The sequence below is a fragment of the Martes martes genome (assembly GCF_963455335.1).
Source record: "Martes martes genome assembly, chromosome: 18".
Taxonomy (NCBI): Eukaryota; Metazoa; Chordata; class Mammalia; order Carnivora; family Mustelidae; genus Martes; species Martes martes.
The window spans coordinates 34434129-34460030 of record NC_137906.1 but is presented as its reverse complement, the minus strand read 5'-3'; positions in this window follow the sequence as shown (position 1 = coordinate 34460030).

Sequence of the window (25902 nt, the reverse complement as noted above, 5' to 3'; positions counted from 1 at the left end):
GCAATTCTGATTTTATGGGGATGTGGGGACCTACACACACACACCACACACACACACACACACGGAGACACACACAGTAAGTGAAACTTATTCTTGGAATGTTTGAAACCCCACCAGAAAATGGTTTCCCTGGGGCTCCTTCTCTCTCTCTTGGCGTGGGAAGGAGGGGGTAAGTGGCTTCTGACTTCATGCAGAGGCCATTCTACGCCGGAGTAAGTGCTTTCATGGACCCCTGTTAAGGTGGATCTCCAAAGCCTTGGGCAGGTACCCGGTGAGAAGACGAGAACTTACAATTGCCTGGGCTCTTGGGAACACCCAGCTGTCCCAAGGGCTAGTTTTCAAAGTTTACTCAGACCCCTCTTAGACCAACATCACAGGCAAGTACCTGTTCTTTTGCCTCTCTAGATGCCATCTGCTTCTACCGACAGCATTCCAACCCCTACTTTCTGGGAAAGGAGCCTCTCCTCAAACTCTTGGACATGAAGATACGTAGACTTAAGGCCATCGCGTCTTTGGCACCAAGGCAGTCATGGGATCCGAAGTCGGCCAGTGAGACGATAGTCCTTCCCACACGGAGCCCATGAACATCCATCACAAGGCCAAAGCGCACACACACAGGAAAACCAGAACAAGACCTGGCGATCAGTGAGACTCATGGAGCACCCAGCCTCAGCATACTTGGACGTAGAAATGATGTCAGCCACTGTACTCCTGTTTTACATAAGCTACTGAATCAAGGATCTCTTGTGTCTACAAAGCCAACAATCCTGATGAACGTCACTGGCACTTATCATGTAGTGAACAAACCTAGTGAGCTCCCGCCGTAGACAGGCTCTCTGGGAGGCTCCGGCCATCACTGTGTTAGTAGCTAGCCCCTTAGCGGGAAGTCCCAAGATGCCTCTCTGTGAACAGGGCTACAAAGAAACTCCAGTGACAATATACACAGGCTTAAAGAGAAATAAATGCATTTACACCGTGAATCAGGAAACTCACACTGCGTCTGAGTGTCTGACAGTATCACCTTGGTTCAGTTACTCAGCATTTATGAGCCTTGGTTCCCTTCCTATAATATGGGGTTTAGGGTGCCTGGGTGGTTCAGAGGGTTAAGCCTCTGCCTTCAGCTCAGGTCATGATCTCAGGGTCCTGGGATCAAGCCCCACATCAGGCTCTCTGCTCAGCGGGAAGCCTGCTTCCCCCCCTCTCTCTCTGCCTTTCTGCCTCCTTGTGATCTGTCAAATAAATAAATAAAATCTTAAAAAAATATATATGGGGTTTAAAAAAAAATCATCGGGGGGGGCATCTGGCTGGCTCAGTCAGTGGACAGGATGACTCTTGATCTCAGGGTCTTGAGTTCGAGCCCCACTTAAAAATACAATCTTTTCTTGGGGCGCCTGGGTGGCTCAGGGGGTTAAAGCCTCTGCCTTCGGCTCAGGTCATGATCCCAGGGTCCTGGGATCTAGCCCCGCATTGGGCTCTCTGCTCAGCGGTGAGCCTGCTTTCCCCTCTCTCTCTCTCTCTGCCTGCCTCTCTGCCTACTTGCGATCTCTCTCTGTCAAATAAATAAGTAAATCTTTAAAAAAAAAATACAATCTTTTCTTAAAAAATCATTAGGTCATTAGAAGGGCTGAAGAAGAAAATGCCACTGAAGTTCTAAGAGTTCACCCTGCATGTGGGGCACTGGGGGTGTACTTGCTGCAACCCACGTCCCTTTCTCAGAATAACATCAGGCAATCAGCTAACCCGGCTGAGCTTCCATTCCCTCATCTGTAAAATGAGGGCTTTCTCACTACATCAGTGGTTTTCAATCCCGGCTGCAAACTAAAATCACCAGGGGAGTTTTAAAATATACAGATGCCTAGGCTCTATGCCCAGAGATCCTGATTTAATTGGTCTGAGTGGGGGCTCTTGGCACTGGCATCTTTTAAATGCTCCCAGGCGACTCTAACGGGAAGACAGAGCTGAGAACCACTGCAGGAGACCAGGACCACTTTACAAGTTAGCAGTCTAAGGCTCTTGTTAAGAAAAAAAAATTTTTTTTTTACTTATCATTAAAGCTATAAATTTTCCTGCAGAAATATCCCGAGATGACGCATTTGAAAGCGAGCAATTAACCCTTCAGCTGAAAATGTTAAAAAAAAAAAAAAATCTCAGTTCAAACCCCGCAAAGTCAGTCTCTGCTTAAGGAGAAAATTAATTAAGAGGGGAAAACTGTTATCACTCTGAGATTGTTCGGCAAACTCTTACACTGCCTCTGCCACACTTTTGGTAGGACTCCGGTCCCTCAGTTAAAAAAAAAAAAAAAACTCAGGGAAGAGAGAGATCAATTTTATTTTGTGAAAATACTTGTGGAGCTAATGAGTGTGTATTTTTAATAGATCCCCTGGGAAAGGCTATACAGTAAATATAATTGAAAGTAGGAGATGGGGCTGATTATTCATCAAGCACATATTTTAAGAACACAATTAGGAAAAGAACAGCATAGCCTAGCACATGAGGCGGCTGCCGACGACGTAGCAGATTTTCTCAAGTGTTTTAGAGAGCTCTCAGGTCCCTGGGACTGGGAAAATTACCACACTGAGATCGTGCAAAGCCCCTGTACTTGTATCACCTTCTATTTACAAAACAGCATGGAAGACACTCTCATCTCGAAATGGTGAGGGAGCTTGTGCTCCTCGTGGTCATCTCCACAACCCTCTGCTTCTAAACACCCCGTCTTGCCCAGGGCAGGGCTTCCAAACATGCCGTGGCCAAGGATCCATGAAGACATCTCCTCTCATCTTGGGGCCAGGGGCCGCATCCCAAACAGGGAGATGCAAGGGAGCCCCTCCAAGCCACCGGTGGGTTAAAAAGGGAACGAGGAAAACAACAATCAGCCACAGCGACTACACCCACACATGTGGATATTTATGATGGTAAAAGAAAGAATCGTCTCCAAGGACACATCAAATTCCTTGATCCATTTTGAGTTTATCTTTGTGTATGGTGTAAAAGAATGGTTGAGTCTCATTCTTCTACACATGTGTGTGTAGAAATACGTCAACAAAACAGAGAGGCAACCCACAGAATGGGTGAAGATATTCACAAATGACAGTACAAAGGGCTGATATCCAAGATCTATAAAGAACTTCTCAAACTCAACACACACAAAACAGATAATCATGTCCAAAAATGGGCAGAAGACATGAACAGACACTTCTTCAATGAAGACATACAACTGGCTAACAGACACATGAAAAAATGTTCATCATCACTAGCCATCAGGGAGACTCAAATCAAAACCGCATTGAGATACCACCTTACACCAGTTAGAATGGCCAAAATCAACAAAAGAGCAAACAACAAGTGTTGACGAGGATGTGGAGAAAGGGGAACCCTCTTACACTGCTGGTGGGAATGTAAGTTGGTGCAGCCACTTTGGAAAACAGTGTGGAGATTCCTTAAGAAATTAAAAATAGAGCTTCTCTATGACCCTGCAATTGCACTACTGGGTATTTACCCCAAAGATACAGAAGTAGTGAAAAGAAGGGCCATCTGTACCCCAATGTTCATAGCAGCAATGACCACAGTTGCTAAACTGTGGAAAGAACCAAGATGCCCTTCAACGGACGAATGGATAAGGAAGATGTGATCCATATACACTATGGAGTATTATGCCTCCATCGGAAAGGATGAATATCCAACTTCTGAATCAACATGGAAGGGACTGGAAGAGATTATGCTGAGTGAAATAAGTCAAGCAGAGAGAGTCAATTATCATATGGTTTTGCTTATTTGTGGAGCATAAGGAATAACACAGAGGACATGGGGAGAAGGAGAGAAGGGAGTTGGGGGAAATTGGAAGGGTAGATGAACCATGAGGGACTGTGGACTCTGAGGAACTAACTGAGGGTTTTGGAGGGGATAGGGGTGGGGTGTTGGGCAAGCCTGGTTGTGGGTATTGTGGAGGGCACGTATTGCATGGAGCTCTGGGTGTGGTACATACACAATGAATTCCAGAACACTGAAAATTAATTTAAAAAATAAATAAAAAAATTTTTTAAATTCCTAATGCCAGCAATCAGTGCAAATGGAGGTGGAAAATGTGATGGCAGGCTTGCATTCCCTCTCTCCCGTGCATTCGGTGTTTCCTAGCTCCCAGGCAACATGCTGCACGGTTGACTTATGTCCCCTTCGATCATCCTCACACACCAGCCACACCATGGGTAGGTAGGATTACGGGTCCATCATACCAATGAAGAGAGTTAAGGCTTGTAGTAATGTCTCACCCAAAGTTCTTTATGGCCGAAAGCTGCCCAGAACTTTGGGCTGCGTGTACAGCCCTACACACAGACTCCTTCAGTTCAAAAAGAACGAAGCAACCTTATATTCAGAGTGCTAGAAGCCAGGTACTGAGTCCTCACAAAACCTAGGGGGGTGGTAGTTTCTCAGTCATCCTTTATCCGATGAGGAAACTGAAGGACAGAGCCACGTGTGAACTTGCCAAAAGTGATCCCTCCGACACGGACCCAGGCTGTCTGGATCCCCGATCCATGCCCTTGCTACTAATGGATACTTAAGCTAGCTCAGGGGCCAGTCACTGGACTGGGGACACAAAATGTATGAAAGCATCCCTTCCTTCAAAGCAATCAACGTTTAGGGGGAAATGTTTATGCCAAGAAGAGAAGTTAAAATTAGGATGCAGCACGATCCACAGGGTCCTGGGATCAAGCTCTGCGTTGGGCCCCCTGCACCACAAGGTCTGCTTCTCCCTCTGCCTCTGCCTCTCCCCACCTTGTGCACGCAGGCTCTCTCTCTCCTTCAAATAAATAAATAAAATCTTTTAAAAAATAAAACAAAATCAGATCAGGACACAGTATGGTGTGCCCTGCTGGTTATGTATACTGAATAGAAACATGTCCATATAGAAGCCTTTCAGGTGTGCATAGACTTCCAGCCCATAGCCAGTAAATCCGCTTCCAATAATCTAGCAGCAAAACGCAACAGCTAACACTCTCCCCCCATGGGGATGTTGAATTAATCATGACCCATCTATTCAAAGGGAGAGCATGCAATCAGGAAAATATTAGGTTGTAATAGTTAATGCTTTTTTTTTTCCAAAAAATGATTTTTTTTTCAAAAAAATGATTTTTTTTTCAAAAAAAATTTTTTTTTCGAAAAAAAATCCTTCAAAATTACCTTGTAAACCTTCTCATCCCAAGGAGAAAGCTCTGATACAGTATTAAGCAAAATCAAGACTAAAACAATTGCAGGTTTGCTATGATCTCTGCCATGTAAAATAATAAGAAATAATTAGTAACAATAAGAAGAAGAAGAAGAAGGGAAAACAGGCCAAAAGGTTAATAGTGATTGCTTCCAGCCGGTGGAATCATGGATGATTTTTGTTCCTGCTTTTTTGGCGTTGTCATCGTATTTTATTTTTATAGTCAGGAAAAGGTTAGCATACAATTATGTGTGAAAGAAAAGACGAGAAGGAAAGGTAGAAGAGTTACAAGGGCTTTGATGGTGTTGATGGGGAGGTATTTTTTCGTTCCTTTCTCAAAATTTTATGTACAGCCACTTGTCATTTTCATAATGAAAAGAGAGATGAAATTACCAATTAGGAAACCTGGCATTACCTGTAACAGGGAAAAGTTGAAAACAACGTAAATATTCAATTGACAATTGGGCAAATGAATTACAGTGTGACCCGTGCAGAAGGGTACTCTGCAGCCACTGAAAATAATACTTTGAATGGGCTTGGATCGGGGAAGAGCTATGTTTGTGGCATACATTTAAGCCAAAATTCCCCCATCAAATACACTGTCTAATTTTGTAAATAATAATAATGAAAATAGGTAGAGAAAATATTCATTATAATAATAATGAAAATAGATATACACCTAAGTATTCCCAGTTGCTATCTGTAGGTGATACACTGTCTTCATCTGACTTGCTGGGCATTTCTCTCTGGCCATCTTATAGATAATGAACACATGGCAGCTTCTGTCTTTCAAAACTTGTCTTAATGTAAAAAGAAAAAGCTGGATTCATTTGAGGCTTTGAAACCAGTTGCTGTTCCCTTAGTAGGTACTGCTATGTCTTCTCTCCCTGGGATGGAGGCTTTGCTGGTCTGGTTTGAGTTTAGGACCAACGGCTCTGGTCCCTAGATACAGAAGCTCCAGACCTCAGCTTAACACCAGGGGAAAGTCTAGGGAGAGAGGGCGACTGGGACCTCTAGCAGCCTCCAAAGCCACCCAGTGGCATCATTCATCCCGCCCGGATTCAGAGCACAGCTCTGCAGAGCACTCACTGTGGAACCCCGGGCTCTTCTGCAACTTCTCAGAGCCTCACGGGTTCATCGCTCATTTATGCAACACACATTTATTGGGTACTGTGCTCAAACAGAGTGATGGCCCCAACTCTTCACCCTGCCTATAGGCACAACCTTTGCTACATAATTTTGCAATATCCTCCCACCCTGCCCCTTCACCCCAGGTTCAGCAGAGCCATGCAATTTGCTTTGGTCAAAAGGATGTGAGCAAACATGAGACAATACAGTATTGAAATGGGTGTGTGCCTCAGTCACGATCCTAGAAACATACCTGGGCTAGCCTGTCGACAAACGAGAGGCACGTGGACCATGGTCATGTTGCCAAAGCCAGCCTACATCAGCCTATGGCGGGCTGATTCCCAGCAAACATCAGCAAAGCCACCTGGCCAACTCTTAAGTGACCTCCAGATGCCTGAGCACTAACTCCTTTTTTTTTTTTTTTGTATGCTGGTGTTCTGCAGATTTTGTTGTGTAGCATTTTTGGGTCAAGGCAGGTACCCCTGACCTCCTAGCCCCTCCTCCAAGCACTGACCACAGAGTAAGATAGGATGATAGCTTCTGATGGTGAAGTAATAAATGTCTGTAAAGTGCTCATCCATTAATAAATGCTAGCTCCCACTTATTTAGTCACATGGCCATGGATCCAATGTACCATGGCCATGACGGCTGATGTATCAAGAAGATGTGTCACCTGGCTGGATCCTGACCTCTCCAGGGGAACCCGGGCCTGAAGGTCCATTACTGTCATAGTTAACCTTCAGAAGCCAGCCATGTCATATCTTAATGACCACCATTCCTCTTGAATCTGAAGATTCCAGGGTGGTGGAACTCACAGTGGTCAAGAAAGACCATGCATGTTTTCTAATCTTTCTGTCTACCACCCTGCATTCCTTTTTCCATCAGAGGTGTTTAGAACTTCTGCTCAACCCTTGACAAAGAGGGTGACTATGTACTAGGCACACTGAGGCTGACTGTTAGGGAAATAGAGGCCATGAGATCTTATTCCCAAATCAAGGAGCTCATGAGGAAGCAAGAAAGATGGTAGCCAGCACCACCTCGTACCCTGATCACCCTCTCCCGTATCAGCCAGTCATTCACCCTCACTAGCACTCTTACAGACAGCTGTCCACAGCGGCTGAGACTGACAGCCTCAGAGTCAGACACCCCAAGTTCAAATTCCGGCTGTTTAAGGGATCTCCAGCAAGTTCCATCTCATCGTGTGTGAAATAGGAATGATAGTAGCACGCGGGCCAATGTTGAAGACACATGGAAGTTGGAAACTATGTGCCTGGCACATAGCAAGCCCTCAACAAATCCTCATTATTATGGTTATTATTTCTCTGTATGGCCCTTGTGTCTGTGACTGTCTCTCCACCAGGCCACAAGGTCCTATCCTATTCATCTGTTTCCTGGTGCCTAGCAAGTCATCTGGTCCGTCAAAGACAGCCTGTTTCTACTGAAGGCATTGAAGAGAACTGAATTAGATAATTTTTAAGTTGAAGACAAGTCCAACGGATGGAGAAGAGGGGGAAAGATTCCCAGCAAAGTAAACAGCAAGTGCAAAACAGAGGTGTTCTCCACACCTATGTGGAGGTGTTCTGCTGTGAAAACAGTGTCTCATGTTTTTAACTAGTGTATGTTGGGAAGACACTGATCAACATTCTTGCAGCTACTACTGGTAGAAACCAAAATAAAAACCATCTTAAGTAAGAAAGAAGGAATATCTTCAGTTCCATTGATTAGAGATTTCTGTTCTCGTTGAATAGAAATGGTTCATGATCAAAGAAGAGTTTATGTCCAGTCAGCCTAGTGGCCCACACAGGCCAAGGAGTTTATGAACACTTATTGGTCTCTTTTTCTGAAAGGGTCCAGAGATAACTGGCTTTGGGCACAACTGGATCCAAGGACTCAGCCAGTGTTCTCAAGGACCCATCTCCTCTTCCAGCCAGCATTGGAGATATTATGGGAGAGGGTCTCTCTCTGACTTAAGTACATGGTATTCAAATTGCAGGTATGATGTACAAGACAACCTAAGACTCCTGTCCTACCAGCTTAATAACTCCAGTGGAAACTGATGGCCTTTTATTGATAGATCCAACAGAAATATCCTGAGGAGCCCAACTTAGGTCATGGGAACATCCTTGGGCCAGCTCATGTGGACTACCCCACCAATGGAATGAGTTCCCTAAAAGAAAAGAGAAACTCTAGCACCAAAAGAGAGGGAAGGCATGATGGGCAGGTCTAATTACAGGTATCCACAGGGGGAGGTAATGCTAATGAGGCAGACACTGCTCGCTGACCTCCCAAAACTGTTCACCCCTCTTTTATTTCCTGGACATCCTAATAGGCTGTATTTCCCAAACTTTCTTGCCTCTAGGATGCTGGTTAATGTCCAGGCCATGTAACGGAAGCAGGAAATACCCACCAAGGACTGTCACAGAGGAGGCAGATGCCTGTTATGTGACTCCGACTTATCTGGAGCTATTTATTACTTCAGTGCTAGCATACACTAACTATTGCAAGCAATAGCACTAGAACCAGAGATGGGTTCAACTCATGAAAGGTCTACAAGTCAAGCTTAGAAGATCAGAGTCTGCATTCACTGAATATTAGTTGAATGATTAAACGTTCATGATGCAGGGCAGATGGAACAAACCGAAGATGCAGGAAAACTTCACTCGCTCTACTCCCCCCCGCCCCCCATGGATGTCAGAGAGGATTCTGGATTGTCCACTTTGGTGGCATTGTTCTTAATGAAAGAAGAGGCTCCCTCAAGTCAGCTCAGAGGCTCATGGTAGTACTGGGGCCCGGGGATTTATTTCAAAAAAGCATCAGTGAAGCTGGACCCGCTTCATTAGGCACCCATCCATGTGGAAGATGGGGCAAAGAGAGATGCACTTCTTGATCTCTCCGGAGAAAGAGCCCAACGGGTTTTGACGGATATCCCCCCAGTCTGTGCCTACAGCTTTTAAACACTTGACTTAACAACTGTCTTTAATTTCACTGAACATAAGTTATTGATCCTGATCTCTGTTGCCTGGAAGCCCCGATCCTGACTGTTAATTGAGCTATTGATTTTTGGCTCCCATGAACCATTCCTGAAGGGGTGAATCCTGGGGAAAGTGGGCAGGTGCGCTAGTGAGGTGGCAGAGGTGCCGTTCTGCAGGGAAGTGATTTTAATTAGTAATAATCGCTTCATACTTAGCCGACTGGTGTGTAATGCACACGATGACATACCTATAGATCAAGCAGACAAACCGGCGGTCGTCCTTCTAGAGGAAAATTAAATTGGGTCAATTATCTAACTGTTGGGTGATTTCAGAGAGCTGCTTAACTCAAAATGACCCTCTTGCCATATGCATTGGATCTGTAGCTTCGCCCCCAAAGCTTACTCAAGTTGGGAAGCAGAATTTATCAGGTTGGCCTCCTCCCTGCCTTTCCAGTGGAGGATTTTAATCCTCAGGAATTTCCAGAAGACAAACAAACAAAAAGAACATTAGTCGCCGAACGGTCATATACAGAATTTACATTTCTACCACAAATTATTATGAAGTCAATTGCAGACACCAAGTAACTTGGCAGAGAAAGATTCCACAACCCAGTCATCGTAAAAGGAGGAGGGGGTCACATTCCGGTGTATATAATAGGATCACGTTTTGATAAAACAAGCAATTACCAACCACCACACATGATTATAGGGGCCAGGACAAAAGTACGGAAGGAACCACAACGGCTAACTTTGGGGTGGGCATGGGGGTGGGCAGGGAGAGCACAAATGTATTTTTTCTAAGATTTACTGCATATTTACATAAGGCTTACTATGTATGTGCCAGGCATGATTTTAGGGGTTTTATACACCTTTTTTTAAGATTTATTTATCTATTTAGAGGTGGGGTAGCAGAGAGAGGAGAGAAACTCCAGACTGGCTCTGCCTATGACGCAGAGGATTTAGATAAGATGTTATGGGGTGACTGGGTGGGTCAGTCAGTTAAGCATCCCACTCTTGGTTTTGGCCCAGGTCATGATCTCATGGGTGGTGGGATCAAGCCCCGCGCTGGGCCCACGCTCACCAAGGCGTCTGCTTGAGATTCTCATTCTCTGCCCTGCCCGACCCCTCATTCATGCTATTTCTCTCAAATAAATAAATAAATAAATCCTTTAAAAATAAATAAAATAAAATAAAAAGTTGAAAAGAAGTAGGTAGAATTCATATCAACACATTTTAACCCAATATATCTGCAATCTATTATTTCAACACGCAACCAGTATTTTCAAAACGAATAATGAAAGGAGTTACATTCTTTTCCATACTCAGTCTTCGAAATGCAGGGTGTGTTTTCTACTTACAGAACATCTCGATTCAGATGCTACATTTTCCCTGGCAATAGTTGATCTGCAACGAGCTTTGATAAAATTTACAACTGTTGTAAAATGACAAGTTGTTGTAAGCATTCCTACAAGTTGCTCAGTAACTGAATCAAGTCACAGTTTTTTTTTTATAAAGTTTTTTTTTTTTTAATTTATTTGACAGACAGAGATCACAAGGCAGAGAGGCAGGCAGAGAGAGACGGAGAAGCAGGCTCCCTGCTGAGCAGAGAGCCCGATGCGGGACTCAATCCCAGGACCCTGGGATCATGACCTGAGCCGAAGGCAGAGGCTTTGACCCACTGAGCCACCCAGGCGCCCTCAAGTCACAGTTTTTAAAGCAAAGTAAAACTGAATATTCCAGCCCTCACGCTCGTGGGCCACAGTGTTACGTGGCAAAGAGCCACATGTGGCTGGTGGCAGCCGTTTGGACAGAGCAGACCCTGACTGGAAGCCTCGCATAGGCAGGAACCCATGGGTCTTGTCACACAGCAGAAAGCATGCAATAGAGAAGGTGCTTAATAAGAATTTGAATAAGGGGTGAGGCGAGAAGAGGACCGATCCCCACGGACCTGTGGTAACTTCGCTCATTATTCTTTTCATTAGAGCCAGCTCGGTCGGTGTACTAAAACAGAGAAACCCCAAGAAGACTAACGCACTTGTATTTACGGAGCTTCTGCTCTGACCTCTGCTAGACTTCTCAGTGGGACGGGTGCCCTCAACTGCAAACCCAATTCCATCCTCCACCACCTGCTGGCTACAAGGCGGTCTCGGTCTCACACGGGCTGGGGATGGTGACGACTCCATTCTTGGGCGAGACTGATGCACACCCCCCACCCAGAGCCCACGAGGCAGATATTCAGTACCTTATTGTCTCCCTCCCCCTCCTCCCAAGGCAATGTCTGGGATTGACAAGCTCGACCTACAAGGAGGTGAAATCTGACCAACGAAGGGCCTCGTGAAATCATAAGACTCCACCATGGTCACTAATATCCCTATAGCATCTGGCAATGACATCTGGGGCAAAATTCCACATAACTTCAATGAGCTCAAAACTGAACAGGGTGAATTCCCATACTGAAAGTGGCTCCAGGGCACCTGGGTGGCTCAATCTGTTAAGCATCTGCCTTCACCTCAGGTCATGATCCCGGGGTCCTGGGATCAACCCCAGCGTCATCAGGCTCCCCACTCAGGGGGGAGTCTGCTTCTCCCTCTGCTCCTCCCCCAGCTCACGCTCTGTCTCTTACTCTCAAATAAATAAAGGAATCAAAAAAAAAAAAAAAAGAAGTAGAAAGTAGCTCCAACACAGGTGGAAAAACAAGAGTACACTCGCTTCGATTTCCATCTTTCTTGACGTTAAGTTGTGCACCAGGCACCTGAGCCCTCCAGCCACACTCGCACAGCATAAAGAGGGAGACTGCGGGGAGGACGGGCACAGCCCTAGGCTCGCTGTACCCGCGAGGCATGCGGCTCAGGGACTGGACACACAATGGCCATCCTTCGGTGATCTGCCCTGAAATAACACGGAGGCGGGGGTGCCAACATCCCAGACTCCTCTCTCACATCCAAGCCCCCTGCGGCGGCTCAGCCCGGAGCAGGTCCAGTTGACAAGGAGCAGTTTCTTGTCACGCCCTGAAAGGTCTCCAAGCCTCCCCAAGGCGGAGGTGTCCTCTGAAGGAGAAACGGCCCAGCCCCAGCCAGCGAGGTGCAAACACTTGGCTCCTTCCCGCCGCGCAGCCTGACCTTGCACGGGCAGGCAGCTTGGTCGAAGCGGGGATGGCGTTGATTTCTGAAGACTGTCAAGTGAGAGCTACTTTGGGCTGAGTTGTGGGGAACTGGAGATCTATAAACCTTTTTATGTGCAGGGAGAAAGGAGCCAGCATTGTTCCCGGTGAGTTTCCCAGGCGAGGGGAGATGAGCAGAGGCTGAGTGACAGTTGGGCAAGGAGCAAGTTTTCCTTTTATTAAGAGGCTTATAAAGCTACTTTAAAAAATAAATTAAAGCTAGAAAAATATCCTTGGACGGACTGCCGGAAGGGAAGGGGGCTGGGCCAGGCCGGCCAGCCCGGCTGCGACATTGCAGGGACGGCCTGGGCAGAGATCAGCCGGATGTCCAGAGGCGGCGAAGCACCCCCACGGCAAGCTGCTCTAGCGTTTGGTCCCCGTAACTGACAGGGCAGCCTGACGCCCCGGGGGCGCCCTGAGGAGCCCGTCCACAGGCCCTGACTCTTTGGTCTGGGGGAGCCTGCCTCTGAGTTCACTTCCCTCTTCAACCAGGCCCCGGAGAGGGAGCCCCGTAAATCACCGTGACAACCCCCTCCCTCCTCCCGAGCCCTGACACCCAGCCCGGGACTCCTCACGAAGACAGAGCAAGAGCCTGGCACCAGACACACAGAGGCTCCGCCATGTTTTCCCGCCTTTTCTCTGTTCTCCCTCCTCCCCAACCACTCTGTGCTTTACGACTCTCCTCTTTCCTTCTTCTCAAAGGATCCCTATTGCCCGGGCGGAGGGTAAGGTACTCCTCCTCTCGAACGTGGACAGACAGGACCAGGCCGCTCCCCCTTGCGCAGTCCTCAGCGGCTCCCGACTGAGGCCAGCCACGCCCCCAGCATGGAGAACACTGCAGCCTCACCAATACCACGGCACGCACGCACACACACGCACGCAACATACATGCACACAATACACAGGCACATCACACACATATACACAAGCACACAGTGCCTACAATACACACATCACACACATGCACACATATGCACACGACACACACCACAGATACCACGGACACACATACCACACACTGATGTGCATACAACACATGAATACAAGCACAACACACACAACACACGCACACAACACACATGCACACATGGCATGCACTACACATACCAGACACATGCACCACAGATGTGCATACAACACACACCACCCATGTGCCCATCACATACACGCAACACACATGCACACAATATATACAAGGTGTGCGTGCACATGCACATATGGCACACACCACACATACCAGACACACCACACATATGCATACACACATACTCACCACAAATGTGCCTATTCACACCAGATGTGTGTGCGTGCGCATACATGTACCTACGTTGCATGTGCACCAAACACAGAAGTGCACACAACACACATGTGCACACATACCACACATGCACGTGTGCCAAGCATGTGTAGACACAGACCCCCCCACACACACACATGCAAATACAGGCGCACACGGCACACACGTGCCCCTGCAGCCACACATGCATGTGCACACACGCGCGCACACACACACACCACTTTCTGCCATTCCCAGGCCTGATGTCATTTTAAGCCTCTACTCACCCTCAGAATAAGCTAGCATCCAGTCAGTGGCTCCCTCCATGCTAGAAGCTTGGGGCTGCCTGGCTTGCTGAATTCACACACATACATGATGAGCTTGGCTCTGCTGTCATCCCCATTTTCCAGATGCAGAAAACGATGTGTAAAGAGGTCGCAGTGACCGTCAGAGATGCTGTCATGCTAGAAATAAGCTGGAGCTCAGGCACGTCCCGGGATGTCACCACAGTGACCCCGCTATCTTCACACTCACGTCTCTGGCCGAACTCTGTCTCTCTCTGGAAAGCCCTCTCCCTCTAGGAGAAATAAGACCATTTGCTCTTTCCCCACAAAAGCCATCCTGCTGTGTGTGTGCCCTGAAACCATTTGCTTTTCTACTTGATCTAGCAAATGCCAAATACCATGATAGACACTGGCAATAGAAGAGTGAATAGAAACCAACGCCTAGAAGAAGTTCGACGAAACCAGGCACCACATCTGTCTTGTGTGCCGTGTCCCTGCCGCCCAGTGCGGCGCTCGCAATAGAACAGATGCTCAAAATCCATTTGATGAGAGAAACGGAGCAATGACTGAGCAGGGACAGAGTCAGAGGGAGAGGTGGCTTCTCCTTGCTGAGATTCCATCTGGAAAATAACCACAAGGAGGTGTTCCCAGAGGAATGGCTCCAGACCCACACCACCACTCGTGCTGATGATGTCATGCATTCACTCAACAACCACGGACTGGGCTCCTGCTCAGTACAGGGCCCTGTACCCAGTGCCAGAGGTCTGAGAAAGAATAAAATCCAGTCCCCGCCTGTAAGGGGCTTAGCTGACAGGAGAGCTAAATGCAATTACAGAACAGTGTTCTAAATCTGCTACAAGGGGTGAGGGTTTGGAGAGCTGCAGGGTGGGATTCGTAATCCTACAAGAGGGGTCACGGGCAGCGTCCTAGGGAAAGTGACATCAGAGCAAAGACGTGAAGTATGAGATGGAATTAGCCAGATGTGCATGCCCACAGAAGGTTCTGGGACAAGTGTTCCGGGTGGAGGCATCAACATATGCAGGGTACAGAGGGGAGAGAGAGCAGAAAATGTTCGTTATGGCTCATGTGTGCACTGGGCTTAGGAGACCGATGGGCACTGAGGCTAGAGGAAGAGCTTCTCTTGTGTTGTGATCAAGAGTTTGGATTCTATCCAGAAGGTTTATTGATTCCATTTATATCATGTAAGAAAAAAAAAAGTAAATAAATTAAATGCTTCACAGACCTCAACTGGATCCCCTGGAAGGAGAACAGAACTCTCAGTCGGCCACGTATGGAAAGTTACTCCACATGGTAGGACACAAAAACACAAGAGAGAAGGCATGGCAGCATCAGGGTAGCCTCTTCCCCATGTGCCTCCCTGGAATCCTCATGCCCAGCCTGGTACGTCCAGCATGGAGCCAGGGGGCATGGCTGATCAGAGATGCAGTTCACCTGCCTTGGAAGCCCCATCCACCCACCTTCCCTTCCTGATATTTTATCACTTGTCAACTTTTCTTTTTTAATAAATTACTTTTTTTTTAATTTCCTTTACTGGATTTTGTAATACTGATCACATTAAAGCCAATATTGTAAAACCAGCATGTGGGGCAGGGAAAGGTGAGTAAGAGAAGGCACAGCCACGTCTCCTGTTCACCCCTCATAGGAGGAATCAACGCCAGAAATGGCCAAGAAAGAAGCAGAGTTGGAAAACAGGACGTCAAGTGTGGCCAAGCTATTGCTAGAGGCTCTGACACACTTATAACCACTTTGAGGCTGGGCCTTCACTCCATGAGGGACGGTCTTCCCTCTGTCTCCTCCCCTGGACCTTTCAGAATTCAAGACGGTTATATTCAGGTCAGATCACATTAACTGAGCACTCAGTGCATGCCAAGTACTGGGACATCAGAGAAAGGTGTAACTAAACATCAAGTTGCACGATTATCTGGAAATTCAGTTGAGGGCCAGCGTGTGGTTTGAACTCGGATATGGCCTTCACGCCACCCAACGTAAAGACGTGCTTAATGTTCTGCAAGAATACCAACGGGGGCTTCAATCGTTCCATCCAGAAAGGAATGGAGAAGCGTTCAAGAAGAAAACACTGAAGATCACCCATGATAATCATCCCTACCATTTAACAAGGGCCTATTAAGAGTCTAATGTTGTACTAGGCTTTCATACATCATCTCATTTCGTCCTTACAGCACTCCTCCAGGATGATTCACTACATCAGACACTTGGTTAGCTACCCAACAGCCATCCTCCTTCCTAAGAGAACTACCAACTTCTTCGCCATCCTCCGTGCAGTCCTGTGTGATCTGGGCTCTTCCCCAGCCCAAATGGTGAATCTTGATTTCTCTAAGCCAGTGGCAGCAGGTTCAAGCCATTGGCAAAATACAAGCCTGTGTCTTAGCCCTGACTATTGAACTACGGTAGAAAGTCTGGCACTGCAAAGCTTCTGAGAAAGGTATACTCATTCACCAAGACAGAAAGCATGGATGGTTTCTTTGCTGCCTCTGGGCGTTGTCATCTGCACATAACACCTAGATAAGTAGTATCTACCCTAAAGCATGGTGGGATCCAGCCTAAGAAGGAAAGCCAGTATCTATAGATATCTGAACTGAAAGACAGCAAGGGGCTGGAGAGACCCTGACTACTTGATAACAACACTGAGCTGCCGAATTCACCACCTCCACAACCACAGTGCCCCAGACTGGCAGGGTAAGCTGCTTTTAGGAAGGTGTTCTCCATTACCTGCAGCCAACAGCATCCTGAGTGACACAGCGTCACTGTCCCCACTTTACAGCTGAGCTCACAGAGACTCAGAGGCTAGGAAGTGTCAGAGCTGGGATTCAAACTCACATTTTCTGGATCCCAGTCTTGTGGTCCTTCCCTCTTGACACTGCAGAGGAGATCCAAGTTGGCAGGCAGAACACGGAGCAGATGGGGGCTGAACAGTCCTGAAAATCAAAAGCAGGGACAGTGGGTGTAAAGAAAGCCAGGAGGTTACGAAGGTAGATACATGCCCATCCCAGTGGCTCTGAAACACTAAGCCCGGGTGGCTTGCATTGTGCCATCGATGACAGCACTGAGTTCCTGAGTTTCTCCTTCCTAGGGCCCAGGGGATACCGTTCCTCCCATGCTGAGAGCTGTTATCTCATCAGCAGGAAGGGTGACCCACGTACCCATGTCTGTTTCAGACAATGAATTCTCCAGCACCCTAACCTACCAGCCAGGAGCTGGTACCCAACGTTCTTCATGCACCTGCCAAAGGTAGCATGATCTGCCCCTTCTTCTACCACCGACCCAGCCCTCTCTCACCGCACCCCAGCCAGCCAGGCTTCTCTTCTATTCAAACAAAGCAACTGCATCCCAAGTTCCCTAAAATCTGCTTCCTTCCCGTCCCTCAGGTATCAGCTAAAACTTCATCTGTCTAGTGAAGCTTCTCTTGAGATCCTACCCACCCACCCCCGCCCCCCGCCGACAAGAAAGAAAGACAGACAGACAAAGACAGAGACTTTGTCTTCTGTATCTGAAACTATGAGAAAATCCTGGATGTTTTCACAACAAACATCCTACACACTGGAAGTACCAAGTGCAGAATGTCATTTCCATGTAAATGACCCAGCCGAGCAAAGCACTGACTCACCCCGAGAAACATCTACCTGGGGAAAAAAAATGTTGTTTACAAGAACAATACCAGATGTTGGCCTCAGAATGCCCTGCCTCGACATTTGAAGGCTACCAAGGGAGATACAGGGACTGGAGGGCAGGCAAAGCAAAAGTAGCAGAACGGGGTTCATTTAGAAGTGACTTTCCATATTAAGTTAATCCCCAGTGTAATTCAACAGTCTGATGGGGGATGGAGGAATCACGGAAAGAACGGAGTCCTTTACAAGCACAGGAGAGAGCGAACAAGACCCATAATTCCATCTCCAAGTAATGGTAGTTGAAATTGGTTGTCTCTGATTTGAATAATCTTGATGGCATCGTTATTTTTAATTGTGATTAGTGGTCGTAATGAGCTAATAAATAAGACTAGAGACAAGGTACAACCTTGCCTTGTCCCACAAATGATCTGGAATCAAGACTGCTTGAGGCCGGTAAGGCTCTGGTCGGGAGGAACCACCCAGCCACTGGGACAGATGCTAAAAGACGATTTTCGTGAGCTTTTGAGACTGAAGCTTTAGCGTAAATTTCCTCTGCTCCAAGGTCAATCAATTAGAAAGAAGAAAGAATGAAATCGAAGGAAAGGAGGAGGGAAAGGGAGGGGAGGGGAGGGAAAGGGAAAGAAAAAAAAGAAAAAGAAAAAGAAAAAGCAGGCCCTGGGCTGGCTTTCCCTTAAGGCAGCTCTTTGGTTGAAGAAGGTCACTCATGCCTAGTGGCCCAATGCAAGCTTCCCCTCTAGTCATTTTGAAGATCTCCCCAGTGGTAGGAAATTTTTGCGGTGCTGTGAAGCTGGTAAGTAAGAGACCAACCCCTGAGCCAAAAAGGCAAGCAAGCCAAGACACCAGCATGATGTGTGTCCCCGGGAAAACTCTGCCTGAGGAAGCAGGTGTTTCCTCGGGCCGCCATAACAGAGTAACACAAACACGGTGGCTTCAGACAATGGAAATTGACTCTTTCACATTCTGGAACCCAGAACTCTGAAGTCAAGCGTGGCTCCATCTCTGCCTCCCCTGTTGGCTGGCCAACCTCCCTCCAAGGGTGTCTACCCTCACGTACATTCTCCTCTACTGGATCCCTCTGGGTCTCTCCTCTTTTTTTTTTTTAATTTATTTTATTTATTTGACAGACAGAGATCACAAGTAGGCAGAGAGGCAGGCAGAGAGAGAGGGGGAAGCAGGCTCCCTGCCGAGCAGAGAGCCCGATGCAGGGCTCGATCCCAGGACCCTGAGATCATGACCTGAGCCGAAGGCAGAGGCTTAACCCACTGAGCCACCCAGGTGCTCCAGTCTCTCCTCTTCTTATCAGGACCTCAGTCATAGTGGAGTGCTGACTTTCATCTTAATGACATCTGCAGACTCTATTTCCAAATAAGGTCACACTCACAGGTACCAGGGGTTCCATCTCAACACTCCCTTTGGAAAGGATGCAATTCAACCCATAGAGGAGGTGAATTGCTAGGGTGAAGGATAAAAGGCTGGTTGCAAAAATGGAAGGAAGGAAGGAAGGGAGGAAGATATTGCAACATGGAAGGGAACTTCATTTGCATAAAATATGGTGGGCATTCATTACTGATACATCTATTTCCACCAATGGATCATCACTTCAATGAAATTTCCTCAACTTGGTTGAGACATATAGGTCTCCGTCTGCTTTGTGCTACCTTAAGACCCCAGATCAGAGTCACCAGGGGGTAAAGAGCAGGAATGGGAGGTGGTCACTTTAATTCAACCCCAACAGAGGCTCAGAGAGGTTCAGGGGTTAACCAAGGTCATGTTGCCATCACATGGCAGAGCCAAGATTTTAATCCAAAGACACGTTCTTTCCTTTACCCTGTAACAGTTACTCCAAATGTTTATTTCAATGAATGAATGAGTGCCCGAAGGAAGCAACTATTAAGTTGAACAGGACGTGAAGTCCCGTTCTTCCTGGAGATGTTCTGGGCTCTGGGAAAACACAGCAAGACCGTCACCCTCGCCCACATGCCCCAGAACTTTGTGGAAATGCAGTCAGTCTCTTCAGAGTCAGTCTCTTTGAACATCAAGCCATCTGACTGAGACGACCCTTTTTTCCTGCTTTCTCCTCCTTCAGACAGAGGCTGTGACTCAGTCTTGCTCCAGAATTCACCTACTCTGCCTCTTGACAATCGCCCACTGCAGCTGGGCCACGGTAATGTTCTACTTCTTGACCAGAGAAACCCAAATTCCTGTCACAGGAAGAGACTACTAATAACTGAGCTGACGTGTGTAATAGGGCGGGCCGTCAAGAGAGAATGCTGTGAAAAGTAGGACAAGCATTGGGATGGCTATTAGCTATACGATCACGGCTTATTTGGCTGATTACATTCCTTTGTTAGAGCTGCTACAGTGAAGAGCTACAGATAAAAGGACATAAACCACAGAAGATTCTTTTCACACAAAGATCTGGAGGCTGGAAGTCTGAGCTCAAGGTGTGGGCAGGGTTGGCGCCTTCTGAGGGCCTTGAAGGAGGGATCCGTTCCAGGCCCTCCTCCTCGGCTTCTAGAAGGCCATTTTCTTCCCCAGATTTTCCTTTCCTGTCTGTATCTACATTTCCTCTTATAAGTACACCAGTCATCTTGCATTAGGGCCCACTCCGGGAACCTCATTTGAAGTGAATCATCTCTAAATGCGGTGACATTCTGAGTGACTGGGGGTAAGGACGGCAGCATATGAACTTGGGGCTGGGACACAATTCGTCCCCTGGCGCTGAGGTTGCCACGTTTTACGAAACAATTCCAATGACTCGACCAACTTTAATTTCATTCATTGGAAGCCCCGGCCTCTCTGGGCCAACATAAAACAAAGGGGTTTGAGCCAGAGGATTGCCCGGGGAAGTAGACGGCAAACCCCTGCTTTCACGCTACAGTTTGACATTTAACTCTAACTTCCCACCTCCGAGTATACATTCAGAGTCAGGAGAAGTGAGAATGGGGTGAAGGAAATCTGGCCGGGCTTCAAAGGATGGGTAACATTTAGGGGAGCGGAGGGGAGGAGGCAGGTGGACCAGAAAGGAGCTAGAACGCAAAGGATGGGAGGTAGAAAGTCCATCCCTCCCTACCCTGCCCACACTCTCCACTCCCAGATTCGTCCAAACAAATACCGTCTTGAGCATACCACGCAGAGACTCTCTGATCTGGAGTTCAGAGCCCGAGGAGGCACAGGGTACCGTGTCCCGCTCCGAAGCACCTCTCGGCCCTTCTGGAGTCTTCCCTAGTCCCATGTGTCTGTATCTGCCAATTATCATACTAAGCTAATGGAGGGGAGTTAACAGGAAGTGTCAGAGAGTTTTATAAAATTATCATGTCAACTCTCTTCCTGTCAGTGCACATAAGGGAAGCAGACAAGAAAATGATATTGTCATTGAATAGTTCACTTTAGATCTTCATCTCTTATCACTCATCATTACTCCATATTAATTGCTTTGTATTGGCAATCTCTGGCTGTCAGTTACTCCATAAAGGAACTTGCTGAGATCCTGGCTGGATGGCATTCATTAGGAAGCCATTTGAACTAAATTTAACTTGAGCCGATTAACTGGAACCACCCCCACCCACCCACCTCAGCCCCCCACTCCTTACCTCCAGGCGAGGTACAGTCAGCAAGGGGCAGGTGGAAGGGGACGGCGTGGGCTTGGAAGACACCTAGACTTAGCCGGGAATCCCGGCGCAGCAGCTCCCCGGTCCCATAGCACGGTGCACACCATCTCACAGCTTCCTCAGGTGCAAAGTAGCACAATTGCCTTTGGTGCATGGCTGTCAAGGTTTGAAATGTATAGTAAAATATTGGACACAGTCTTTGGCACAGAGTTGGTGCCAATATAGGATAACTATTTTTAATTAGTAGAAATTGAATGAGAGAAGGTTCGATGGACTTGCCAAGATGAGGCCACTTCTCCTTTCAAATACTGCCTGGGGCCCTCATTTTTGCCAACAGGAAGGAAGAGAAGAGCTGGGCTCAGTTTGACCCAGTAAACTAGGAGCCTACTAAGAGCCGGGCGTGCCACCCAGTCCAGGGACAGAAAGAAGAGTGACCTGGGATACCCATCAAGTCTTTGAATACACCAGGAGCCCTCTGGTCACAGAAGCCCATGCCATTTCCTCTGCCTGGAATGTTCTTTCCTCTCTTCACTTTGCTGACCCATGGGAAGGTGTTATTTCTTCTAAGCTCAGTTCACACATGCCTTCCTCCTCCAGGAAGTCTTCCCTGTTGCATAGGGCAGTGCCTATGGTGTGTTCATTCTTGCAGTTCTTCTCACAGTTGTGATGGTACGTAGATGGTGTGACCGAGGGACCGCTCTTCTCTCCTGAAGGTCACAAGCTGCAGGAAGGCAGGACAGCGTTATGTTTTCTCCGTCGTTGAGCCCTCAACACCTGGCACCCTGAAAGGAAGGCAATGAAAGACCTCATGGAGAAGAGCCACACACACACACACACACACACACACACACAAGAAAGTGCAAAAGAATGTCATCGCCCCTGACCAGATGCAACTGAGATGCCATGAAGACGTCACCTTATCCCACCCCCAACGCCCCCTGCCTCCTCGGAGCTGTCAGCTCAGGAAAGGGCAGCTCTAATCACTACTTTCTCATCAAGTGTCCCTGCTTTAGGGGAGGGGCCAGCACCCCCGGGGTGGTGAGGCTGCAGCTTTCCCTCTGTTAGACCCACTCGCTACCGCCCCAGAGGGACATTCCCTGCCATCAGGCCCTTTCCTTCTCTTTGGACACCTGACACATAGTGGTGTGCACAAAATATGCTGAAGAGATAGATGAATGGATCACTAGGTCTCAGGCACTGGGTCAACAGCAGACCCCACTACTTCCAACCAAAAGAGCATAAAAGTCAATCTATCCCAGCCTGGATTTGGCCCTTTGGGATTTGGGGCACATCCCCATCCCCCCTACCTTGGATGAAGATTCGTCCGTGAAACCCATTCACTTCCAGACAAACAAATCCAGAAGCAAAGGGGCTCTGACATTCACCTTCATCAGCCCCTTCACAGTGCAGGTGAGGCAACTGAAGTTTGGGGTTCAGAGCTACGAGAGGCAGGGTGGTCCCGGGAGCCCTGAATTAGGCGTCTGGGCACTTGGGGACAGACCTCGGCTGTGCTGCTGAGGTGCTGTGTGATCCTGGGCAAATCACTTCACTTCTCTGAGCCTCAGCTTCCTAATCTATCAAATAGGGGTGACGACAGAATGCAATGCATTGGAAATATTTGAAACCTCCAAAGTCTAAACACGCGTTGGTTCCCACACTGGCCCAGTGCACCCAGGGAGGACAGAGAGAGCTCGGGGCCAATCCTGACCGGCAGACAGAGGAGTTAATAAGCAGGAGGACTTACTCTCCATGCTTGTCCTGGGCGCTGAGAGACCAGCGACTCTGTACCTCCCGGGAGAAACCTAAGAGTCTCCCGAAAGACGGTAGCAGGGCTCTGCCACGCCTACAAGCCAAGATGGTCTCCACCACACCTAACTCTGCTTCCTTCCCAAGGCTGCTTCCTTGAGTGGTTCCAGCTGTGGGAATGGCAGAGCGGAGAGAACATTCCAGCTCCAGTCAGCCGGGGTCATGCCCTCTCCGTGACCTCCCCCAACAGTCTTTTTGCGTCAGCACAAAGGTTTTGAGAAGGGCTCTTGGAAGTAGTTTCCACTCATTTTGTTTCAACAAACATTTGGTAGACCTTGTAAATTTCCAAACTCAATGGGGGGATAAAACAGGCCAATGATTTTAAAAAACACTTCAGGTGTCCACGTAGCCAACAAGCATAGGAAAAGTGCCCAAGATCAACTCATCAGGGAAATGCATATTCAAATGCAATGTCACCTCACCCTGGCCAGAATAGCTAAATTTAAAACAAAACACGCTGACAACACCAAATCCTGATGAAATTGTGGAGCAACTGGAACTCTGATATGTTGCTTTGGAAATATATCATTCAGACGACACCTGTGCGGGGGTGGAGAGGAGGGGGAGCCCAGCTGTTTCTTATAAAAGTAAACACCTGTGCAGGGGTGGGGCGGGGGAGAGCCCAGCTGTTTCTTATAAAAGTAAACACCTGTGCCGGGGTGGGAGGGAGAGAGAGACCAGCTGTTCCTTATCAAAGTAAACACATACTTACCTTATGATCTGACTGTGCCATCCCAAACGCCTACCCAGGAAAACATACATTCATAAAGGACTTGTACAGAAAAAGTCTATAGCAGCTCTATTCAACATAACTGATAACTAGAAATAAAAGCCAGGTGTCTATCAGCAGAAGAAGATATAAGCAGACTGTGGCCAGCAAGAAAAGGCACAACCTGGTGGCATGAGGAACAGCATAGATGCATCTTTCAAACGTGACACGGAGGGACCTAGGTGCAGACAAAACAATACGCTGGGTGAGCTTCCATTCATGTGAAATTTCAGAACGTAAAGAACTATCCTATGATGGAAAAATCAAGAACCGTGTTTGCATCTGGGGGCTGAGGACAGGAACCTGGAAAGGAGCTTGAGGACGGTCTCTGGAGTGGCGAGAACGTTCCGCATTATGATGAAGGCTTGATTCATTCACAGGTAGGTGTGTGTATCTATCAAAATCTACCTAATGCACCCTGGAGAGTGCCTTATTCCACTCTTTGCCAATTTTTTATCTAAAGAATAATCAGCAAACAAAAACTGGGCGGGGTGGGGGGGGGGGACTAATATCACCAATACAACTAACGACCAGTTCCTCAGACAAGGGCTAATATGTTTATCGTTCTTGTTACAGTGTGATCATAGACATCAAAAGGTCTGTCCCAAATATCTTCATCTGTAGACCTACCAGAAGGATCACAATTCCAGTCATGAAAATTCATCAGTTCGCAGTAGCAAGTCACAAATACAATCAAACTATTGAAATAAACCCAATCTGGAGACAGAGGTCTTCCTCCCGACCACCACATCCTACACACCACAGTCAGCCACCTTCTTTCTCCTCCCGAGCTCTGGGTATGGCTCTGGAGACCCTCCCCGGCGCAGGCAGCCACCTCACCCTCTGAGTGCCCAGCCCACACCCCCTCCACCTGCTAATTGTAAGAAACAACATATGGCAGGCAGCCTGGCTGAAGACCCAGCCGGCTCTCCTGACTCGCAGCCCAACCATGGAGGCAAGTTGCATGCTGAGCCACTGGGATCGAAGAGGTGTCATTAGAAAATGATTCATATCCCTTGGCCTTAATGAGGATTCACACCCGAGGGCTTCCAATTACCCAATCGATGGTGGTGGTGCTGCTGCCAGCCAGCGGCCCCTTGCTTTCCCTTCCCTTCTCTAATGATATTTGCAAGAGGGTTGGTCGCACTCTTTCTCTCTCTCCTCTCTAGGGCGTCCCCAAGCCCAGGGAGGAAATCAAACCAGAAAACTCTCAGGAAGTCTGCCGGTCTTGACTGATGTGTCCTCCGTGGCTGAGCTGGAAAACCGGAGGCTCCCAACGGAGTCCATGCCTAGAACGGCCCCGGCTCTAGGAGGTCACATGCAAACTGGGACCAAAGGGTAGGAAGGGGCTGGTCATTCCAAGGTGGGGGAGAGGACAGTGTAAGGAGGATGAGAAGGCAGCACGTGGCCGAGGCTGGCATGTTTGAGGAGTTCTCTGTGGCTGGTGGAGAGACTCCACGGCTAAGATAGTCCTGAGGGAAGAAAGCACATGGCTTTGGACTCTGGGTCTGGCTGTGGACCGGTTACCCACTCCTTTTGTGTGTGGCATTTATTAGGTGACAGTGACAAGGTAGCCACCCAGATTTGCAGTAGCAATAGACCCGTATAAGCAATGCGGCTGCCCAACCTGGGAGTCACAGGCGACATTACCAGCACTTCCTGAAAGTAAGTGAAATGTCCTGCTAAAAGCATGTAAGTAGCGTGTGCATGCGTGTGCGTGAGCAGGCACGCTCGTGCATCCTCCATCCGGGTCCGTAGACTTTGCATGTGTGACCCTCCTGTATGGGTGATTGACTACTTCCCAGGAATGACACTATAGCCCCAGGGGATGGCACAGCCTCTAATAAGTATGAAGAATTTGAGACCACGGATGACCCCCTGGAGGAGAGCTACCTACTAGCCTGGGAGACTCACCCTGGACTCTTCTCATAGCAGAGAGAAGTCAACTTCCTTGTTCCCTAAGTAATTTAAAAATGTATCTAATTCTGGGGGCACCTGAGTGGCTCAGTGGGTTAAGCCTCTGCCTTTG